The sequence below is a fragment of the Emys orbicularis genome, chromosome 3, assembly GCF_028017835.1.
Source record: "Emys orbicularis isolate rEmyOrb1 chromosome 3, rEmyOrb1.hap1, whole genome shotgun sequence".
Taxonomy (NCBI): Eukaryota; Metazoa; Chordata; order Testudines; family Emydidae; genus Emys; species Emys orbicularis.
In genome coordinates, this window is record NC_088685.1 from 16,280,089 (window position 1) to 16,303,551 (window position 23,463).

A 23,463-nucleotide genomic window follows, 5' to 3' on the forward strand; every position below is an offset into this window, starting at 1 on the left:
AAGACAGAAATGAGGAGGTGTGAATTTATTTTGGACTTGGCCAGGATTGGAAAAGGTTTGGCACAGTTCAACTGGGCTTAATCTGCATTTTAAAGTCTATGAACGATGACCACCTACTGGCACCTTCCCGTGTGTTAGGGCCCACCGAAAGGAAACATTTTTCACTAGACTTTATTTCGGCAAATGTTCCTGGATTTATAAAGGTACTAAAAAGGCAACAGCAATCCGATTTCAGACAAACAAAATACCTATTTCCCCTGGTGGAACTAAAACCTGACAGAAGAGTCAAGGACGGGGGGAGCGTGTGGAGAAAATGCCTCATTGTTTAGAGGTAGATTGTTCATGAAGATGATGTTCCACTTAAGATAAAATTAAATTCCTCTGGGGTGCTTTCGACATTAAGCATGGTATTGAAAGGTAGTAAAGAAGCAATAAATAACAGTTCAAATGGGAAAAAGCTGCTCGCGGGGGGGAGGAGCTGAAATGCAGAGAATTTTATCTGAGCTGGAAAAAAAAATCCTAAAAGCAGAAAGATCTCACTGTGAGCCATAGCAAGGATAATTAAAAACAAAGCCGTCTTTTAAGACACAGCAAAGCTCCCCACCATCTCCTTTTCCTGGCAAAGCCAGGAAACACCCTCAGAAATAAAATAACCGTAACAAGAAAAGACATCTTCTTGAAGAAATTTTGACTCATAGTTTACTGCTTTACAAGCATTTCAGTAGAAAGATGTCCCACACTCAGGCAACAAGTAAAGAATCCACATTTTTAATGCTAGTTTAGTCTTCTATGTGATTATTTTTACAACATCTGCAATTAAATACAGATTTTTCAACTCCCTGATTGTGACCGGATGGAAAGGGGTTTGGTGCAGAGAGAGAGAGAGAGAGAGAGAGAGAGAGAAAGGAAAAAAGCCATCTCTCACCGAAATGATCTTCATTAAAAACAGCTCTGCTCTGCTTCTGTTTTATTTCATTTTGATGATTGAAATTTTCCTCATCTAATAGTAGATGGTATTTTTTCTTACACTTCAGTAATCCAAAGAAAAATCCAATAGTGCAAACTTAAGCATTTTCAAGGGGGTAGCAATTTGGGTCACCAAGGGATTGTCATGTTTTTAAAGAAGGGCTGGAGTTGGGGGTGGAAGAGAAGAAAGACTGTAAAACTCAGAAATAGCAGATCCAAACCAAAGTACTTAACACTTAGGCAGTGCTGAGATTTTAAAATGCACCAAGCAGGCCCCTGTAAAACAGTATTTGGGGGTGCTAGAACTCACGTCTTGCTTTGCCTGATATTATAGTTCCCCTTACTACTCCCTATCATACCTGCTGGGGAATTACAAATAAATAACTTGCATCAAATCTCCACAGCATGAGTTTCATTTCAGGCCTCTTCAACTCACAAGAAGTATTTTTACAGTAACCTGGAAATGTTGCTCACATAGTTTTCTTCGGTCTCCAGCGTGATTTTAAAATGCAAGCATGTTACTGATGCATGAGGCTGACTGCAAAGGTTAATCATGCCCTTAGATAGAGATGGCAGCAGAGTCAACAGGAGCTACACCCACATAAGAGAATACAATTTGGCCCCATGTGTGAAGTGTAATAGAAAAAGTGTGTGGGAAGGGGGAGAGAAATCTATGATTATTAGTAGATTAGAACATTTTATAGCCACTGACATTTGTACTTGGTTTCAGTTAAAATGTGGCCTTGCAATAAATTGCCATTATTAAAATATACTCCAGGTCTATTGAGTTCAGTGGAGTTACACCAGAGAAGAATTTGGCCCAGTGTGTTCCAGAATAAGAGGACCTATAAAAATGATGTGGTACATGGAACATGCAAGGTAAAGCACATTTTCCTTTCTAGACTAGTCTTACTTCATTCACTGGATATATTTATCCTAATGCTAAATGGGAATGGACTGAAGCCCAGCTTAGCCACTGCAGGAAACATTAGCAACAGCGTAGAGGTGTACACCAAAGTAGCTGGTATACTGAGTGCTGGCCTTTTGAATAGGTACCTTCTGTACTCTTGCTCGGGGTGCAATATTGCAAGAGGCACAATGACGGTTCATGCAGGAAGAAGGCAACTTGGTCCAAAACTCTAATGGAAAACCCCTGGAAGTCTGTAAAATGAGCTTGATCACACTACCATTGAAGTCAATGGGAGTTTTATCATCTATCTCAGCTGGAACAGGATTCGACCCAATGTTTGGTGATGGAGAGAATATCCCAGAACTCTGCCAGTGGCTAAAACAACTCTCAAAACCTAGCCCTCTGTGCCTTGGGGCCCTGGTGAGAAAACTATTAGAGGTGTGTTCCTTAGACTTGGACAGCATTAGTACAACAAAGTCTGTTCTTCACCTTAGTCAGGCCTTGTTCCTCAGAGCGTGTCACTTTCTATAAGTATTTAAAGTGTATCCAAGGGAGAGAGTGTAGAAGGCACTCTGCCTCAGAACGTTTTCTGGTCAGAGAATGAGCATGTGTGTGAGAGAGCAGTCATATATGCACATTCGTAATTATTTAAGCCTATAAACAAACACCTCACAGTCAACTACCTTGAGGAAGAACATTCCTCTATAAGGGACAGAGTTAGTACCTAAAAAAAAAAGAGGTAGTATTCATAGCCCAAGCACACAGTGGAGTAAATACTTTTAAAAATGAAAGTATGGGTTATTCACGTTATATTATGGCAGTAACTGTTTACTCACTGAGGGCTAGCTCCTGCAGTTGCCACAGGCAGAAGTATCCAGTCCTGATCACTTATAAGTAACACCGGTAGAAAAATGAATGGTAGTTTCCACTAAACATTTCTAAAATCATTTTTGTTTTTGCAGGTTTTTTAAAAAGATTTTTAAAATTGTGGAGTTTTTTAAATAAAAATTTTCATTTTTCTCCCCTCTTTTTTCTACCTTTTTTCATTTTGCTACTGAAAGAGGAAAAGAAAAAAAAGTGGAGAAGGGAAAAAAGAAAAGACTGAAAACTAAAAACCAGAGAAAACCCTTACCATTTTTGGATTTTGTTGAAAACACAAGCAAAAAAATTATTTTTTTCATGAAAATTTCCATTTTGGATGGAAAAAAGCCTATTTTTGTATGAAAAAGAAAATTCGTACCAGATCCCTATATAAGTCAGTGCTCCTAGGTGCTCCCTAAGGATTTTTTTTTTAAACAATAGTGATAATAATTATGTTGCTCTGGTTTGTCATTCTAGGTTATAGGATCAGGATCTAATTATGTTCTCACCCCATCAAAACAACCAGAAACAACTTGAGTAAAGTCAAAAGAGTGAGACCAGTGTAAAGCCAGTGAGAGGGATCAGAATCAGAGTCCAAACATTTTGGGTGGCATGTGCACTCACTTTCCCCCCATGCTGTAAAACGTCTTCTGGGCATCTTTATTCTATACCCATTGTGCAAATTATATTTGGATGTTATTAGAAAACAAGAGGGCAAGTGTTATCTGGGACAGTGTGCATGATATAGCAGTTGTATTGTACATGCCATTTTGTTCCTTCTGTTGAACGCAATAAAAAAACCCTCCCACATCTAGAATTGAGCTGAAATGAAATACTGCAAATTTCAGGTCAAGCGCTCAGTCCTTTTAAAAGCTGAAGTGATCATTTCCCTATGCCCAGCTTCGATGTCCCGAGAGGATATGTAATGCACTAAACTTTGGCCCATACATACTGTACATTGCCCACAAGGTTCTGAGGGTTGGGTTTTTTTGTTTGGTTGGGGATTGGGTTTTTTTGTTGTTGTTTATTTTTGGACTCTCCCATACAAGCGTGGCTCAAGAAACGAAAATAATCTGCACTTAGTCAATGGGAGTTTTGCCTATGCAGGGGACTGTAGAATCCAAATACACTAAGTGTAGATTGGTCTGTCTTGAACTTTACATAAAGATAATCTGTACATGGGGGTGGGAGGACAGGAAAGAAGCAGGATTTACCAGGTATCTTCCCAATTACCAGCCCCTCAGGAAGAAAGATTAAATACAGGAGGGAAGAGAGATGGAAAATCAAATCACTAGTGAGTTTACTGTGTTCAAAGTGATGAAAGTATTAAGATACAGGCTTTAAAATATTAATCACAAACTCTTTCCATAATGCCCATAAGTTCCTGGGGCTTGCTTTGTGTTGTCTGACATAAACAAACAGTCATTTCTCATTATAGTTTGGTGCGAAGGATACAGGCTAAAACCGACTTTAAAATGTAGCTTCATCAGCTCCTAAACCACAAGGTGGCAACATAGCTTCAGATCTAACTGCATATTGCAAAAAGCCAGGCCAGTTAAGTTACATACGTTGTACCTTTTAAGCTGTTTAAACATGCTATTAAAAAAACACTATTGTTCTTATTTTCTCTCGTTATGTTTTCTAAAAATGATTTAAAAGAAAATGTGCTGCCTTTTGCATATTTTATCCATATTACATGTATAATCCCATTTGCTATAGCTTTTCCAAAGCATTTTAAAACACAGGATGATTGGTTTAATAGCCACTGTTTTCCAGCTAGAGTTCCTGATCACACCCATAAATGGAGTGACTTTAAGGAGAAATGGGACCAAACAAAAATCTTGAACTGTGAGGTTATCAAACTCCAGATCTGAATTCAGTTTTTGTCTAGGGCCCAACTTTATTTTTATGTAATTTTGTAGAAGCCAAACTATCTCCCTCACAGGAGATGCTTTAATACTATATCTTCTTTATATTCTTTACTACTGTTTCCTGCCTTAAACTGTTGTACAATATGACTGCTCTATTAAACAGCAGCTGTGTTCTATCACAGAGGTGGCTGCTTTTCAATGGGGAATAAAGTGATTTGTGTTTCCATTAATGTAACACTAAAATTACACATTTAAACACTGGAGAGACAAGATGGGTGAGGTAACATCTTTTACTGGACTAGTTTCTGTTGGTGAGAGAAACAAGCTTTTCTCTTTTACCAACAGAAGTTGGTCCAGTAAAAGATGTTACCTCACCCACCTTGTCTCTCTAATATCTTGGGCCCAACATGGCCCGCAATAACACTGCATACCTTTAAACACCGTGAAGTTAGGAAATGAAAAAGCAAAAGGGCTTCACAATGTTAATTCAACCACATTGCATAATATGTTCTCACTTTTGATCATTTATGCTCCTACCCTGCTAATGCTGCTGCATGTGACTAACTTTATACACATGAGTAGTCCCTTTGAATCAGAATGGCAGTGTTTTACAGTCACTTCGCACAGTCTTAAATGACTTCTCAAGAGACAAGGAAATAGAAAATCTGGCCGAGGGATCTTACAAGCTCTGGCAACTGCACTAGTTTATAAGCTCTCTGAACTTTGAACTTTAGCTTTATTGCACTAGTGGTGTTAGAGTAATATGCCTGCCGACTTCACCAGCAGATGGGCCTATGGCCTGGTCCACACTAACCCCCCACTTTGAACTAAGATACGCAACTTCAGCTACGTGAATAACGTAGTTGAAGTCGAAGTACCTTAGTTCGAACTTACGGCGGGTCCAGACGCGGCAGGCAGGCTCCCCCGTCGACTCCGCGTACTCCTCTCGCAGAGCAGGAGTACCGGCGTCGACAGCGAGCACTTCCGGGATCGATCCGGGATCGATTTATCGCGTCTAGACAAGACGCGATAAATCGATCCCAGAAGATCGATTGCTTACCGCCGGACCCGGAGGTAAGTATAGATGTACCCATAGAAGCTGCTTTGGCCTTGTCTTGTTTGTGTGGTGTCTCAGAATGAATGACTCTTAAGAAGGCCATTCCAAGTCACATGACCATTCCAGCATCAAAGGTCTTTTGGCACTATAAGGCCTGATTCTGATCACATTTAAACCCATTTTATATCAGTGTAACACCATTGACTTTGACAGAATCACTACTCATTTACTCCAATATAAGTGAGATCAGAATCCAGCCTGCTGTGTCATTCTTTAACCCTTCTATAATCACAAAGATCATGTCACTCAAACATTAATGGGAGTCTTTCCAGTGATTTCCAATAATGTCTAGTTTTTTTTTAAACTGGCTGAGAACCTTGAGTGCCTTGATAATGGGCACCTGATCCATTTTTATATCCAGAAATAAACGGAGAATGTGCTTCTGATTCTCCTGTCTGTAACCCTGTTACAGTCTCCTGACTGGCGCTACTGAGGGAGAAAGAGGAGAATGATGCTGGCTGTGAGTGGGGAAGACTAACCTACTCCCACATAGGTAGCTGACCAGCCTTTCACTTTGTTTTTTTTCCATTGTAACTCAGAGTATATTTTTTCAAAGATATTCCTAAAATTACTATTACTGCATCACAATATTAGATCCATGAGGTGGTAACACAATCCAGATTGCTTTGGCATTTGAGTCTTCATGCCTTCCATGCTGTCTTGTGGAGTCTGGCCTAATACCGTGATTAACATGCAATTTCCATTTTTATAAAGCACAGCACTTGCTGCCGTTACCTAACATCTGCCTTGTCACCCATGACTATATCTGAGAGTCTAATGAAAAGGTTCTCCTTTCATTACAGAAAGCCCGTGATTAAACCAGGGACCTTTAGATGTTCAGCCTGATTCTCCTCTGGCTTACAGTAGTGAACATCAGGAATAACTCTAGTGGAGTTATACCTGTAGAAAATGGGTGTAAGTGAGATCACAATCAGGCTCCTTAAATTTAACACTCTCCCAGCTGAATTTTCTTTAACTGCTTTACTGCATCTGCAGCTGAGTATAACAGCTCCTGCATTAACATAGTCCCTTACCACCTGAGAGAGTATTACCCTTCAGAAAGTTTCTGTGGAGTGAAAAATCAGCCTTTTCCTTCTCATTCGCAGCTAGCGTACGAGTGCAAGATCAGATGAGAAAGGGGAAAGAGATTCAAGAGAATGAAAAACAAAGGGTACAAGGTAGTAGGATAGTAGTTTACCCTGCTGCTCTGCTGGCTAAACAGCATTTACAGAGAAATCATCTGGGTTGCTACCAGATGTAATTATGGGACCAAAGGTGTGCTGGCCATTGGAAGTGACAAGAGAGGAGCAAGAAAGCACCTCCTGTTCTGAGCTACGGAGTCCTGTTTTCCTCTTCCAGTATGACTCAGTCATCCTCAAAGAACTCAGGAGTGAAGGAATTCTGGCTGAGGGATGCAATGGTAGGAAGGCATCCACACATGTCACCAGGCACATCAAGACATCTCTCCAGAAGGCTGCATGGGCTTTCAGCTGAAAGCTTTAATTCTAACACCCTACAGATCTGGCCAGAGGAACATGGGGTCAGCGATTTGAAGGGTTAACAAAATTTTTCTTTCAGGGTGACCCAGTGACAGAGCTCAGCATTATCATGTGAGGGTACATCTACACAGCAAAGAAAACCCCCTGGCTGGCCCGTGCCAGCTGACTTGGGCTTGCAGGGCTTGGGTTGCGAGGCTGTTTTGTTGCTCGGACTGGAGCCCAGGCCCTAGGATCTGTGGAGTGAGAAGGTCCCAGAGCTCAGACTCCAGCCCAAGCACAGAAGTCTACACAGAAATGAAACAGCCCCACAGCCCAAGCCCCACGAGCCTGAGTCAGCTGGCATGGGCCAACCATGGGTGTTTTCTTTGCTGTGTAGACATACAAGACCTGGATTCAGTTCCCATTTAGCAGCTCTGCCAACCAGAAATGACACAGGCAGGCTTTGTAGGAGAATCCTATCCTGTTGCCATAAAATAGATGGATAGTCTCTACCAAGTGGGTCTGGGGGGAGACGGGGAGTCAAATGAGGGAATCTTTGGCGGGCGGGGTTGTTTTGTTTTTAAGGATTTGGAAGATTCCCTGCAGGGGAAACAAAGAAAACAAACCCCATATTCCATTACAGAACATGATCTCAGATCACCACTACCAGGGGGGTCTGACTACCATTCCATGAAGTGGGACAGTATCAGTCCAAACAATTCCTGATCCACCTCCTTCCTTGTTCAATTCAATTCAAAGCTGGAAATTCCTGGGGCTTTTCAAATTTGCTCCAATTTGCCCTTCTAATCGCAGCTGGTCAACTCTTCTTTGTCAAGCCCCCGCGCGCTTTTTTCAACCAAGAGGGAAAATTTCATCATGGTTGACATATTTTGGTTATGCAGTGAAAGGATGGAAACCGAAACCCAAAAAGTTGATAGTTTTCAGTTTAAAAAAATGTATTTTGATTTTCAAAAACTGAAAAAAATTACTGAAAACCAAACCTGCAATGAGACTAACTCCTGGAGTTGGTACTACTCAGTGACTATGGGTATCCAGATCTGACCTTTGATAATTAACCATGCAAAACAAGTGAGCAGCTCTTGGCATCACTCACACAACACATGGAAGCATTTTGGCACACTAGAAGAAGAGAGGCAGAAAAAAGCCATATCCTGTATAGTTAGTACATTTTATCCTCATTTTACAGAGGAGAAAACTGAGGTCCAGAGAGATTAAGTGTTGTCTCCACAGTCATACTGGGAATATGTGGCAGATCTAGGAGTCTAACCCAGACCGCCACCCTCCCAATCCTGAGGCATAGCTATATAACCATTCTTCCTTGTGCAAAACAGTATTTCCATATTTAAAAAGAGACACCAAAAGCAAAATACAGCCGTTCAGATATGCCATTTCACCAGTAAAAGCAAGAGTAGAAAGACAGAGATTGTTATTCCCCCCCCCCTTCCCCATTGCATTAACGTGGTGGTGTGGGTTTCAATACCTTACCACGTATTTATAGGAGTTGGTCATCCTGTTTCTTTCTAGTACATGAGTCTTTTGCTCATGTATGGGCAATTCCAAGAACCTTTTACAGGCAGTCTGCCTTTCTATTCTATTCTATATAGGTTTGTATACTGCTGTCATCACCGTAGTCTCTGCATGCTTTCCAATAGTGCATTGAGTGACGTGACTAACATCTCTCATCTTCTCCCCAGCAGGATCAGCCACCTCTCACTTGAACAGCTGCCATAGAAATATGAAGAAGAGGTGTCAGAATAATCAGCTAGGTGGGGGACCGGACCTACTACATGGTTTTCCGGGCTTTATACAGAGAGTTTCGCTGTAAGTAAAAGTTAATTCAGAGCCCAATTGCAACTACACAGAGGCCTTTTCTCAAGGAGGTGGAGTGAGTGATGGCAGTGATGCTCCACGCTCCTGGCTAGCTCGCAGGATTGTGGTTTCCAGTGATAAATTCAGCCCCTGAGCAATTTACCAAGGAATTACACTGTGTGGTGTAGGCCCCCTTCCACCAGGCAGCAAGTATACAAGCCCCAGGACCTGACGAGGTTCAGCACAGAACATCCCATTTTGCTTTCTTTGTAATAACTCTTATTAAATGTGACCCACTTTAATAATCCCCAGTAGTTACTAAGAGCAGTTACTAAGTTTCATCTTCAAAGTGCTTTATGTGCACTAATTAATCCTCCCAACACTCCTATGACGGGATTATTATCCCCATGTTGCCGACAGGGAAATTGAAGCAGAGAGGTTAAGAAATTTGCCCACAGTCACAGAAGGAGATGGTGTCAAATCCGTAAGCAGAACTCGGAGTCCTCTGCAAGGCCAGACCTCCTCCTTTGGCAGTGCTATGATCTGGGTTACAAAGCCCTGCACATTCCAAACATGTATTTATTTTCTTTACATGAGCATGGTAGAGAGAGGTAAAAAGGATGACTTGGGTTGTCTTCCCATTCAGTCTTTGGCCTCCCCATTCTGGCCCATTGGCTCTCACCGCAGCATGCAGGCAGGGCCCTCCCCCCATAACACCTCACTCCCCACCCCACCCCTGGCCCTAGCATTGCCAGATCACCTGCTCCAAGCTGGGCACTGTGGCAGGCTAAAAAGTGGTCAGTCTGTGGTCAGTCTCCCTGGCTCCACATTGTATGCAGACACCTGTCCATTGTGTTAAGATGCCTAACTCATTTCACGGGCTACCCCCCAGTATCAGTCTTGGTTTCCAAGGATTCTCTTTTTTTATCCCCAATGATTAGGAGTCGATGAACTCTTCCTCCTTCTCTTCTCTAGCCATTCAAATAAACATTGAGCCGTATTTGTTTCTTTTAAAAATAAAAAGCAGGCTGGACCGACACAGAAGTAGGAATGTCTCTAGTTCTGTTTTTGGCTGATCTGCTGGTCGTAGAAAATTGTACTACATTTGTAAGGAGAAATAACTTATTACTGTTATAATAATAAACTCCTTCCTTTTATGCTTCAAATCAAAATGCAATCCGGTCTGCGGAGAACACATTTCTCACTCCTCCTCCTTATTCTCCTCTTCCTCTACAATGGGCTTCAAACACAAGATCCAGATGCAAGCTATTTTTCCCCAGCTAAGAGATCCAACTTCTTGGCAAGCTCCCTAAGCCATTGGGTGGGTGGCTTAAGACTTCCCTCTGGCTCTGTCATGTGATTAAGGCTGTCTGGTGGCTTCAAACTTCTGGACACCATTTTCTCGTGACTCACCTTTTATTCCAGTGGAAGTGAGTAATGACTGTGCTTCGCAAATAGGATTGCATGGAAATGCACTTTGTGGACAAGAGCTTTATACTTTTTAAATATTATCTCCTTTGGATATATTCACTAGATGTTGGTGTCACTCAGCAATCCCTGTAAACAGCTGTCTCTCTTTGCCTTAAGCCACTTTCTACTTAGTTTACAGGCAGCTATTTAACAAAAAATCATGCACTGTCATGTGTTACTAGTTAAGCCAGCAGCAGAACCTATTAAGAATCTCTCAGAAGTGCCTAATTCCAGCCTTCTTTTTTCAGACTTCCATGGGACTGTTTAAATGACATGAAATCAGTATCTGCCATTGCCTCTCAAGCTGTAATGATCTCACCAGCCTGGATTAAAGCACAGATATTATAGGCACAAACCTAGTGCCCTGGCTCCAGGATTTATGTCATAACATACGAATCTCCCTTTTCATTGAAAGGAACATGTTTCTAGCCCTCCTGGTTAAAAGAAGTTTGAAAACGAGCTCGGGTGTGACTGAGACAGTGAAGTCTACCTGAGTCTGCAGACAGCATGAAACAATAGTTCTGAGGGGAGTGAATTGTCCCATTCATCTCAGTTGGACTCCACTTAACTCTGGAAACCCACTGCTCTGGAAGCAGGGAAACCCACTGAAGCCCTTAGGCTTTGGCCCCCCCTGCTCAGGCTTGGGCTTTGGGTCCCCCCCCCACCCCATGCGGGGCAGCAGGGCTCGGACGGGCTCAGGCTTCAGTCCCCCCTCCGGGGTCACGTAGTAATTTTTGTTGTCAGAAGGGGTAATTAAGTTTGAGAACCCCTGGGGCTGTTCAGTCTCCCAGTCTCATTCTCTTGCACCTGTTTATATAACATTCATTATTGAAAACAACTTGACCTACTTTCCATCGTTAACTCCCAAGCAGGCAAAAATTATAGCCTAATTGTCACAAGAGTCCTCACCAATATCACCCCATCAATGGACTCTGTGCGTGGAGTCCTTCTGTCACCCTGCCACACACAGCTCTTCTGAAGAGAGAAAATAGTGTTCTTGGGATGGGGGAGACCTCAGCCTGTCCACAGAGGGGAGCAGATGATTTATGTTGTGTGAATAGCCCCTACCATTCCCACTCCCAGCAGGGGTAAGGCCAGGGCACGGGATAAGACTACAGTGCAGGGTCATGGCTAAGGGCACTCCCTTGGAGGGTGGGCATAGAACCCTCGATTATGTGCCAGGGTGGTGGGTGCAGCCCACATGTAAGCAAATGGAACATATCCTTTCCTATCTCTTTTCTGTTTACAAGTGCATCCACCCCTTTTGTGTATAGTACAATATTCAAGCGTGTTGCAGAGCAGCAAGGTCCTCACTTTATCTACAGGACAGAGACAGATGAAAGTGGGGGGTTGTATTATCTGAATATATGCAGCTGGGACAACTTTTCCCCACACTGTTCCACCAACATGCCTTCGTCCTAGCCTGGAGAGACCTCCTCTGGGGTGAAAGAGTGGATCCATCTACATACTCATCATTCAAGTCCTTGGTCTTTCCGGTGCAAGTGCCAACTATGGTTCCAGTTAGGGTCAGTCAGGGTGGTAGTTCTTGTGATGTGAACACTTGTTTTGAGATCTAGATACCTGGCACTGGACTAAAATCAATCCATGCTTTTTAAATGCAGTGAGGGCAGCTGCACCTGGTGAACGAGCCACCATAAATCCTGTGATCACATTAATAAAACCTTTACTGAACTGAGAGAAGATGTCTTGCATATGGATTGGTGACTTTGACAAAGGGGTTCACAAATGACAAAATGCCTAATGGAAATGTGGAATCACATCTATCAGGTCACACAAACACTGTAACAAAGAGAAATGCTGTAAACACCACCCGACTGGCCTTCGCACCTCAATTCCACAACACGCATCAACAAAAAATGAATCTAAAGGTTGTTAAGCTTTGAGATGTACTGTAAGTGGAGAAAGGTCAACCCAGGGAATGAAATGCAGAACTGAGAATCTTATCCTCAAATAAGGGTCATATGAAATAGGAACTAACCCAAACTTTTGGCCAGACCTACTCAGCCAGAACCATTTTTGTTTTTTGAGATTTGAAAATGTTTGATTAATTTCTCCTTGTCCCCAGATAATACACTGATTTGCACTGCAGTCACCTTTAAGCTTCCAGGCTCCTAGAAGAAAGTTCTTCTGATGGTATTTTTAGATGGATCAGAAGCAAGATGGATTTCCAGGGTAGTTTTACTGTCCTAAGAGGCTCAGATAAATGGAATAAAAGTGAAATAAGCACCCGAAATTTTGCGAGCTCTGGGTTCTCTACTCGGTATCTACCGCACACTGGTGGGGCCTTGGTCAAGTAACTTAAGCCACGATTTTTAAGTGGGCACAGTTAGGCTCCTAAATAAGTTACTTGATATTTAAGAAATGCTTAGGATCCAGCAGCTCACATTGAAATAATAGGAACTGCTCCATGCTCAGCACTTTTGAAAATCAGGCCACTTATTTAGATGGCTAAATTTCAATTTAGAAGCCTGACTTTAGAAATTCTGTTTTGTAAATCTTGGTCAGAGCCCTCTACCTCAATTTCAACATCTATATAATAGAGGATAATATTTTCTTACAGGGATGTTGAGATGCTTAATTCACACATGCTTGTAAAGCATTCTGAGATCCTCAAATGGAAGGCACCATACAAGAACAATATATTATTTCCTGAATAAAGTTTCCAAACTTTTCACCTTCACAAGACTTACACTACTTCCTGTTTCTACCCAGGCTGGGAAAGCCTCCCTTTGTGGCTCTTTTACTGCCTATCCTGGCTGCAAAACCAGGAGGGGCTGAAATGCACAACAATGAATAGAGTTGGGAATGAAAATTATCCAAACCTCAGGAAAGGTTTCAGAGGTACAGAGGGTAAGTTTACCTGTTCCTAGTCACAAATGTTGGGCCTGATTTTCCCCTTACCCATGTTCCTTTTCACTGCTCCAGAGCTGAAAAGGGGCAGTAAACCCTGCAGAAATAATCCCTGGGGACTATCACCACACGTCCTGGGGATGTAGAGTTGCAAGGATGCCTCTATTCCACTCTTCACGTAGTCCCAGGGTAGAGGGTGCATCAGTGAAGAAAGGGGTTTTGGCTGGAGCACTGTTACCTACGCTTTCCTGGCTGTTCTTTGGAGCTGCTCAGGATGAAATTTACTCATTTCATAAATCCCATATACCGTGGTGTTACTCACAACCCATACACTCCCCTGTAATGCCCACACAGAGAAAATTAAAGCCAAGGGTAGCATACAAAACAGCATTCTCAGCAAGCTGATTACATCAAAGTGGGGCGCAGACCCGTCCATTCTGCGATCAACAGCACTGGCACTTTACTACTCCTCTGCTGAATATGCTGTGCAGTGTGGGCATGATCCCCTGACGCAAAGAAGCTAGATCCTGTACTTAACACCACCTGCCACTATATTACACAATACGTTAAGCCTACCCATATCAACAGCCTCTCCAACTTGGCAGATATTGCTCCTCCTGATATACACCAGGAGATTGCGAGTAGAGTCGAGCACACAGGGCAATGAATAGATCCAAGACATCTGTTATACGATATACCACCAATATTGAGTTCACAGAAGTTACAACTAAGTTTTCTTGCCACCGTTAGACCTCTCACATTGTCACCTAAACAGACAAAGGTTCAGTTACGGCAAACAAAAGTAGAGAACAACCACACAGCCTGTGCGCTCCAGTTCCTGCCATTTGAGCACCTACCACCTGTTGCAGATCAGTCCTGGACTATATGGTATTGCCTTAATCAACTCTGCACTGGAGCTGGCTGGTCTCATGATGCAATGATCAAGTGGGGCTACATCATTGGCCCCAATACCTGTGACTTCTCCAGAGAGCCTCAAAATATGAAGCATCTCCTGTGATGCCAGTTGCTTGAGTATGAATGCTCTTCCGGGGACCCTGGTGGGGTGCAATGATCAGGCTGTTGCATGCACACAGATGTGGCAGGAAGCAGTATGAAGACACGACAACAAGATTGGAGCTGCTCTAGCTTGCTAGCAACCGGGGACGCCACTGAACAGACCTAGAATACAGGAGGCACAAAAATGGCTTAAGGTCATTTGGATTCCCTCATCCCCATCCACACATAAAATGCTGCACCAAGGCTTCTTGGGCAGAATGGAGCAATCAGCCTACAGATGTTTTACTTGAATCTGCTGATTCATGTTTTCTGTTCTTTATTGCTCACTTGAACAATGTAAGAATGAGTCAGGCGCAGAAGACAGTACACGAGAATAAGTACTTCCCGCTCCCTCCCCCAGCCCTCACATAATAACAAACAGCTCTCCAAAAAGCACTTACGTTCATGAACCGTTTATACATTCGCAGACACTGATTTATAGACGTTGGCTTGACCCAATATTAGACCCTTCGGTTTCTTTGCTGCTGTTATGGTTTAAATTCTAAATATAGTCGCACACCAAAAACCACCCCCGCAGCCTCCTCTTTGCCCATGGAGGAGTGGTGCTTCCCGCTGCACTGCAGGAACCCTTCCAGCTACTCAGGGAGTAGAATGATGGCTCTCAAGGGAGTCCAGGCTTCCTTGCCTGAAGGAAAGCAGGCTGGACCATGGAATGTAAGAAGGATTCTATGCCTGAGCATGGCATGCCCACACTTTCAAGGCTCCAATAGGGACTTGGAAGAAAAACCTGCCTGAAACCCACGTTAATTGATTTAAACACAAGCCAGTAAATCCAAAGTCAAGGAAATTCCACCCATCAAAACTCCACCCTTAAAATTCACTGTTTTGATGTGCCCAGGCACATGATATTTAAGACCACCCTGTACTAAAAGCTGAGAAGAGATAACCCCATATACTGTAAGCACAAGCCGGCAAAATAAGGATTTAGGAACCTTTTCTTCATTTGATTCACATGGGTAACTTCATCGTAGGCCTTACCCAGGGCTGAGCAAACTTCAGATTCATCTCTGACTTTCATAGCCCTTGTGTGTTTAGACGTTAACTTTACAGTAACATATTGTTCATTGGTTTTGTTGGGAGCCGTGATCAATCCTGTTGGGTTCAAAGTAGGATGAGAGACAATTGTGGAGATTTCCTCCCCCCCCCCCCCACACACACACGAAAGGTAAGTTTCTTTCTGCCAAGTTCTGCCATTGATTTACCACGCTCCACCTCCCCGAGAAACATAAGGTAAGTCGGTGGGAGAGCGTCTCCCATCAACACAGCGTGATGATGTCACAACGATAAGTGGCTCTAGCTACGTCGACTTCAGTTACGTTATTCTCGTAACTGAAGTAGCGTCGCTTAGCTCGATTTACCGTGGTAGTGTAGACCAGACCTAACAGACTGGGTGCTAATGAGTATAAACACAGTGTCTTGGTATAACCAAGCTAGAACAATGTTCCAGTGAGCAACTGAAGAAGCATCAGCACATCAAGCGCCCTTGTCCCCTCCAAAGTCCGTTCACTTTCTCTAGCAGGGGGTGCGGTAAAAGATTCCCAAGGGCGGAGCTTCCCAGTACCTTCCCTTCCTCTTTAATATGGCAGCAGCCACTTTTACAGGACATCCAGTGGGAGGGGTCCTAACGGCTCAGCTGCCATGTTTCATATACTGGCCTTTTGGCTGTGCGTATTACAGAACCCACTTGACTGCTGATCGACCTCTATGAAACAGGCAGGAGCAGACCCCATCTGCGCAAGCTTCACTATAAATAGTACTTTGCTATAACAAACAGAAGCCACATCCCTCTAACGGTGTTTGTCAAAAGGATGGTAACACCAGGTGTATTTAGCACCTTTACTTTTGTGTAATGTTGTGTAAATGCTACTAGAGCAGATTGAATTTTTTTGTGTGGAGAAAAAAGCTTTCACATACAAAAATGGATTTTCATTCAAAATATAGTGTCTGTAAAAAATATTTGACTCATTCTAAACAAAACATTTCAGGAAAAACAACAGGTTTTCAATATTTTCCAATTCAAAATTGTTGGAAAATGCCCATCTTGTCACCAGTTTGTTAACTTTTTCCTGACTTTTTCTATTAAAAAAAAAAGAGGAAAAAGTAAAAGTTTAAAAGTGAGAGAGAGAAACACTTTCACTTTTAGAAGTAACTCATTTTTAACTGTCTCTGTAAGTGGCAAAAGTTACAAAGTAACACTGACTTTTTTCCCCCATTGGGGAAATGAGAAAATTATCCCCCCCCCCATTGTTTTATTTGCCAGATTTCACCCCTTCCAAAACAATGATTTTTTTTTTAAATCATTTCAGAATTTTCATCAAAAAACAAAACAAAATTAAAACTTTTGAAGAAAAATTAAATTTATTTAAAAAATAATTTTAATGGAAAAAATAAAGACCAGTTTTTGACCAGCTCTATGTGGTATGTCTTTGGAACAGTTTTTCCTTTATTAAATTTCTGAGGGAGTTGAGTTCTATTGAAAGTGAGGGTCTAATAGCATTTGGTAAGCCAGGCACAGAGCAGGTATATGTCGTGAAAGCTTTCTCCACACAGCTCCGTCGATGCACTAGCCCAGCCCTGGAGCTCTCTTAAAGAGGCTGCCATTGTGCTGTGATTTTGTAAATGTGGACAAACTGGGGAGTAGGCAGAAGCCACTGAACACATTTTCAGTTGGATTTAAAGTCATGCCTACAAAGCTGAAAGAGTTCCTGGAAATTCTGAGTACCCTCAACTTCCCCTGTGCTTGACATCATTCATGGACTTGACCAATAGGAACCCAGCCTGTGCATCACCTAGCCCCATCAGGGAAGGGAAGACGAATCTGTGGTTAAGACATTGGACCAGGATCCAGAAGACCTGGGCTCATTTCTGGTTCTGCCACAGATTTCCTGTGTAATCTTGGGGAGTCAATTGATCCCTGTGTGCTTCAGTTCTCCATCTGTAAAATGAGGGTAATAATGCTTTCCTATTTCACAGGGATGTTCTGAGGATAACTACATAGTGAGTCACTCAACTACAGCAGAGACAGAGGCCAAACTGGAGATTTAAATCCCTGGTTTTGGATTTATTAATAAGCCAAGTTTCGGACCTGCTTGCTGCCCTTTGGAATCCACTGGGAATTTTGCCTTTGGGCTGGGAACCTGAAATGCCTACTAAACATTTATTCTGTATGGTGAAGCAGAGCAGCTAAAGAACCCACATTCGATAAGTCAGTGAACAACTAGCAGACCCATGCAGAGATCCAATCACTATCAAGCCTGGAGAGGGGGCTGGTGAGATCACCCCAAAGATTATTCAGGTGTTACAGACACTCACCAATTCCAGGGTCCTTTAAATTTTTTTTTAAAAAGTGTGAAAAACTCAATGTAAAATAAATTACAGCAACCCATGTTCCGAACTGAAATAACTCAGCTCTTCTTTTGCGTGTGTTTAAACAGAAAAGCTGAAAGGCACAAGTTCATGTTAGGGACTAATAGCCTGGAAAATTTTAGTTTAAAAAACAAAGCTGGCTTTGAGTTACACAGGAGAAGCCTGGAAAAAAGCATCTGAAACCACTAACTTCTATTTTTTTCCTGCATTTTTACAACATAATGTGGCTGAACCGATTTTATTATTATTATTATATTTTAAAAACTTGCTTTAAAAAATAACCAACTCAAAAAGCCCCTCTCCGGTATTCATGTGCCAAGTTTCAGCCCAGGGCCATTTTTTACAGCTGAATTATACACCTTGAAAAATAAGGAGCTTATAGTGACAGCACTGAGACCCCTAACTATAGTGGTATGAATGGGATGGAGGTATAATAATAAAGGCCCACCGTGCGCAGCAGCAGCAGTAAGTGAAGGAGCCCTGACTCAGCATGAGGAACTCTATATATCTTGGAAGGTTTTCATGAACCTAAACATTATTGCTAAGAAAGGAATAAACAGTTTAAACTGCTGTTGCCATTCATCCCGACTCTCGCACATGGAGGAATACACAAAATTATTTGCTCAAAGCCAAAACGAAATCTTCCAGACATAACTCTTTCTTACTTGGAACTGGAGAGGATTTTGAACAGTGATTTGCAGCCAACTTGGAGAAATCCCCCTGTTCTTGGGGAGATATTTACAACGAGGATGATAATTCATGGCATACCCACAACTCCCAGCGCTGAGTTAGGCCTCACCACCCTTTGCCGGTACATGAGCAGCTTTATCCCAGTGAAAGAGAGGAGTATTATTACCCAAGTGAAATGAAGCAGAGATGTTAGAAAAATTAACACTAGCTTTGGGTGCCTCAGTTTTAAAAGTGTCTCAAACTGGGCACTCAAAAAGTTTGAGGCACCCCAAACTAAAGTGCCACTTTTGAAATTTTTTAATCTTATCAACTGGCTTAAGAGCATCCAGCAACTCAGTGGCATAGCTGGGAACTAGAGCTGGATGGGAAATGGTTTGCCCGCCCAGTGAGAATTTTCAAGATTTTGAAAAATTTTCCCATCTTGAACTGGAACAAAGAGTCAAAAACCTTTTGTTTTGATAACTTTGAAATGTTTTGATTTCAACTTAATTTACAGTTTTAAAAAAAAAGTTAACTTAAATTTCAAAACAAACAGTTGTTTCAACCTCAAAACCCCCATAACTTTTTTCATTTCAAAAGTGTCAAAACTGGATGTTTCAAGAATTTCAAAACTTTTCAATTTTTGGGGGGGGGGGGGGGGGAAACTGGAAATTTGTTCCAACTGACCCTTTCTTGTGAACAGTTTTGACAAATTGGCATTTTATGAAAAAACAATTTAGTTGAGAAATTCCTGGCATGTTTAGTTGTTATAACAAGTGCCCTTGTTATAACAACTATACACAACGTTGCCTCTTGCCTTTTCTTATTAAAAATAAGATTATTGTTGGTGGGAACAACAGGGGCTGATTCCAATTTTACACCATTTTTACATTGATGAAACTGCATTGGAATTAGACCTGATAGACACAAGTGTAAGATCGATCAGTAGAAGGGCTGGTCCACACTAACCCCCCAGTTCGAACTAAGATACGCAACTTCAGCTACGTGAATAATGTAGCTGAAGTCGAAGTATCTTAGTTCGAACTACAAGGTACTTACCGCGGGTCCACACGCGGCAGGCAGGCTCCCCCATCGACTCCGCGTACTCCTCTCGCGGATCAGGAGTACCGGTGTCAACGGCGAGCACTTCCGGGATCGATTTATCATGTCTAGACAAGACATGATAAATCGATCCCAGAAGATCGATTGCTTACCGCCGAACCTGGAGGTAAGTATAGACGTACCCGAATGTCTCTAAACCAAGATATAAACATATTGATGTTTTCTAAATTCCACTTTCATGACCAACAAGATCCCCATTTAAATCATGTGCACAGACATAAATAAATTACATTTAAAAAGAAAGATAAAAAAATAGAAAGCAGCCTCCAGATCTTAAATTTAAACTGCTCGACTAAAATCAGTTTTTTCATCTCTGGAACACATCTCAGCCAACTGTGTTTCTGGAGTAGGTGTCAAGTTTCTGGCAGTAAATTTGAAACAACAAACAAAAACCCCAGGTGAGAGATTTTTTATGTCCCCAAGCTGCATGAGTTATAAAGCTAATGTTATTAAGGAGAACTCCAGAGTATGGTTTTTTTCTCTCCCCATATCTGTGAAAGGACTAAAGTCTAATCAGAGAGTTTGTGCAAGGTTTGGACATGGAAATTAGTAAAAAATACATGTGTATAATCCTAAAAGTGATTTCTTTGCAGTGAAAGTGTAGCCAAGCATTGCATTCTTACTTTTCTTATTTAATAGGACATCATCAATTTAAGAACTCACACATCCCTCTTACAGATTTTTTTCCACCTCCTATTGTTACTAGTGACACCCAAGATTACTATAATGGAAAAAGACTGGAGAAAAATTAGTTTTCTTTGTGCCTAGTCACTTTCCTTCTTTACCATATAATGTCAGTTTCTCCTGTTTGCATGGTTCTTTCACACAGCAACAGGGAAAGAAAACTAGGAAAATGTGATTAACAAAAGTTGTGTAATGATATTGGGCCAAATTCATCCCTGAGGTAACTCCACCAATGTCACGAGAAACTCAGGAATGGTATTTGCCCCCTTTGTCTCCTTTCATAGCAGGAAAATTCAGTGCTGTGGTTTCTGTGACATCATAATTCATCACAAAGGATTTAATTTTGACATCACTATTCACCATCATGGAAGTGATTGTGAAACCACTGTTATGGCACTAAGGGTCCGGTCTGGCAAGGTGCTGGATAGAGCTAGTTGAGATTTTTCCTTCAAAATATTTTTGTTTTTAATTAAAATGGCTTTTTCGTCAAAACAGAAATTACCACGGGGTTTCAACAATATTTTTCATGATTTTCATTGAGAAGCAACAAAAAAGAAAAACAAAATATTTGAAAAAATGTCAGTAAAACCAAATAATGTTGCCTGACTGATCAAAATGTTTTCATTTGGGGGATTTTTTTTTTTAATTAAACCTGAAAAATTTTGCTGATTTTTTTTAGTCTAAAATGTTCATAGGAAATAAATGATTATTCCCCAACCAGCTCGAGTGGTGAGCACCCTCATCTCGAATGGACTTCAACAAGAGTTAGGGGAGCGCAGGACTGGGCCATAGGAGGCACCAGAAAAAGGTGTAAGCGGATAAGAGGGAAATCAGCTTCTATTTGCAAAGGAATATCTTGGCAGTAAGCAACGATGGGAAAGAGAAGACAGAAGAACAAGTAACATGACAATTTAACGCAGTGTTCCCAAAATATGCTGGTCAAGATTTTCAAAAGTGACTAGTGACTTTTGGGTATCCAATTTCAAAGACCTTAAAGAGTCTCCAATTTTCAGAAAGTGCTGAGCATACACCTTTGAAAGTCAGGTCCCCCTCTTTAGGGTGTCTCAAATGGGACACCCAAAATTCACTGGTTGCTTTTGAAAAACTCTTAGTCTCCATTTTGTTATCCTCACTAGAGTCTGACAGAGGTAGCTCACAAGAGCTACCAGAGATTGCACACACGTTGGTATTTTTCACATGCTAGCCTTTGCTTACAGTCTTTGACTTATCTTTAGTCTTTGATTTGCTTTAGTCAAACACAAATTATTGTGCTCAATACAGGGATAACTGGGTGAAATTCAAGGGCCTGTGACATACAGGCATCAGACTAGAGGTTCCTTCTGTCCTTAACCTCTATGAATCTCCTTTCTTCTTCACCACAAGAAAAGTTATTTTCCTAGTGATGCTGGCTGGACAGATGACAAGTTGTCAGGACACACAGTACATGTTTTCTTTAAATGAGGTTTTTGTTTATTTGAAGATTATTACCAGAAACTTGACACTTACTCCAGAAACACAGGTAATCGAGACCAGTTGGGCTGTAGCCCACGAAAGCTTATGCTCTAATAAATTAGTTAGTCTCTAAGGTGCCACAAGTACTCCTGTTCTTTTTGCGGATACAGACTAACACGGCTGCTACTCTAAAACCAGTTTTAGAAATGTAAACTATTCTTAGACTAATCAATCAGAGACACATCTGCCACACTAATTTCATAATTTGACATCACAAATTTTAACCAGTCATATTGAATGTGCTCTATATTAAGTATCTATTTTTACTCATAGCATTGCAAACCTGTTTATTTTGGGGGTAAACTACTTGGGCTGCTTTTGCTGTGAGCTAACATTAATGGGACGAAGAGTTGTTTAACTAACCCATCGGAATAGAAAGACAGCAGCAACAATGAGAGAGCTGTTCTCATTTAAATACACACGGCCTAGCTCACATTTGGCATAAGTGGACTCAACTCCATTTTATTCTATTCTACATAGATTCTTATACCAGCCTCATCATCTCAGTATCTAAACAATTCCCACATTAAGTGACGTGGCTAACGTCAGTCACCTGTTGTTTGGTCCTTGATTTCAGTGGAGTTGTCAACCAATGGAGTTGACCCATAGTCTCTATAATAAAAGCTGGTAGTCTCCTTGCCCAGACAATGATCATGGAAGACCTGATCTTGCAATCAAATTCATCTAGCCCCACTGATGGCATATCTACACAGCGAGCGGCTGCCCACGGTAATGAGTCTCAGAGCTCAGGTCGGGCTACAGCGCTAAAAAGGGCTGTGCAGACATTTTAGCTCTGGCTGGAGCTCAGCTCTGAAACCCACCCCCATCTCTAAGCTCCAGAGCCTGAGTTCCAGCCCAACCCGCAACGTCTACACAGCTATTATTAACACTGTAGTCCAAGCCCCATGAGACTGAGTCTGTCGACCTGGGCTCTGAGACTGGCTGCCTTGAGCTGCTGCTGGCTGTGTAGATGTACCCTAAGAGATCAGGACCTTAAGATAAAAATGCCAATTTATACCGTCTGTCCTGTTCTTTCAGTAGTTAACTTTGAGGGCAATTATTATTTGCGTTACAGTAGCATTAGGGAGAGCCAGGTGAGGTTGCACTAGGTGCTATACAAACGCAATAAGAGACAATCACTGCCCCAAAGAGCTCACGATCTAAGAAGACAAGAGAGAACGATTATTATCCCTCTTTATATGAAAGGAAGGAATACCGTATGCTGCTTCTATTTGAAAGACAGACAGACACGTGCCAAATTGCCATGTCTGTTTACTCATCTTGGAAGAGTGAGGAGCTAAGATGACACAGGCAGGATTTGAACCTTTGGCTCTAAAAATTCCAGGAATATAGCTCACTAAGGCCTTAAATTTTAAGGTCCTGATCCCTCAGTGGGGTAATATAGATTGCCTTTAAATTTGGCAGCCATATAGAAGTGACCTGGCATCACCCTCCTGTTGAAGTCTTGAACTTCATGACTTCAGTGAGCATCTCTGAAAACCAGGTTATTTTGATTGATGTGCCTATATATGGTTTAATATGGAAAAAAATAGGTTTTTCCTTAAGGAAAAGTTCCATAGAATTTGACAAGGGGTTAATACAATAGGATTTGACGAAAATTACTCTGAAACACTATAACAATGAATAGTGAATGAGCTC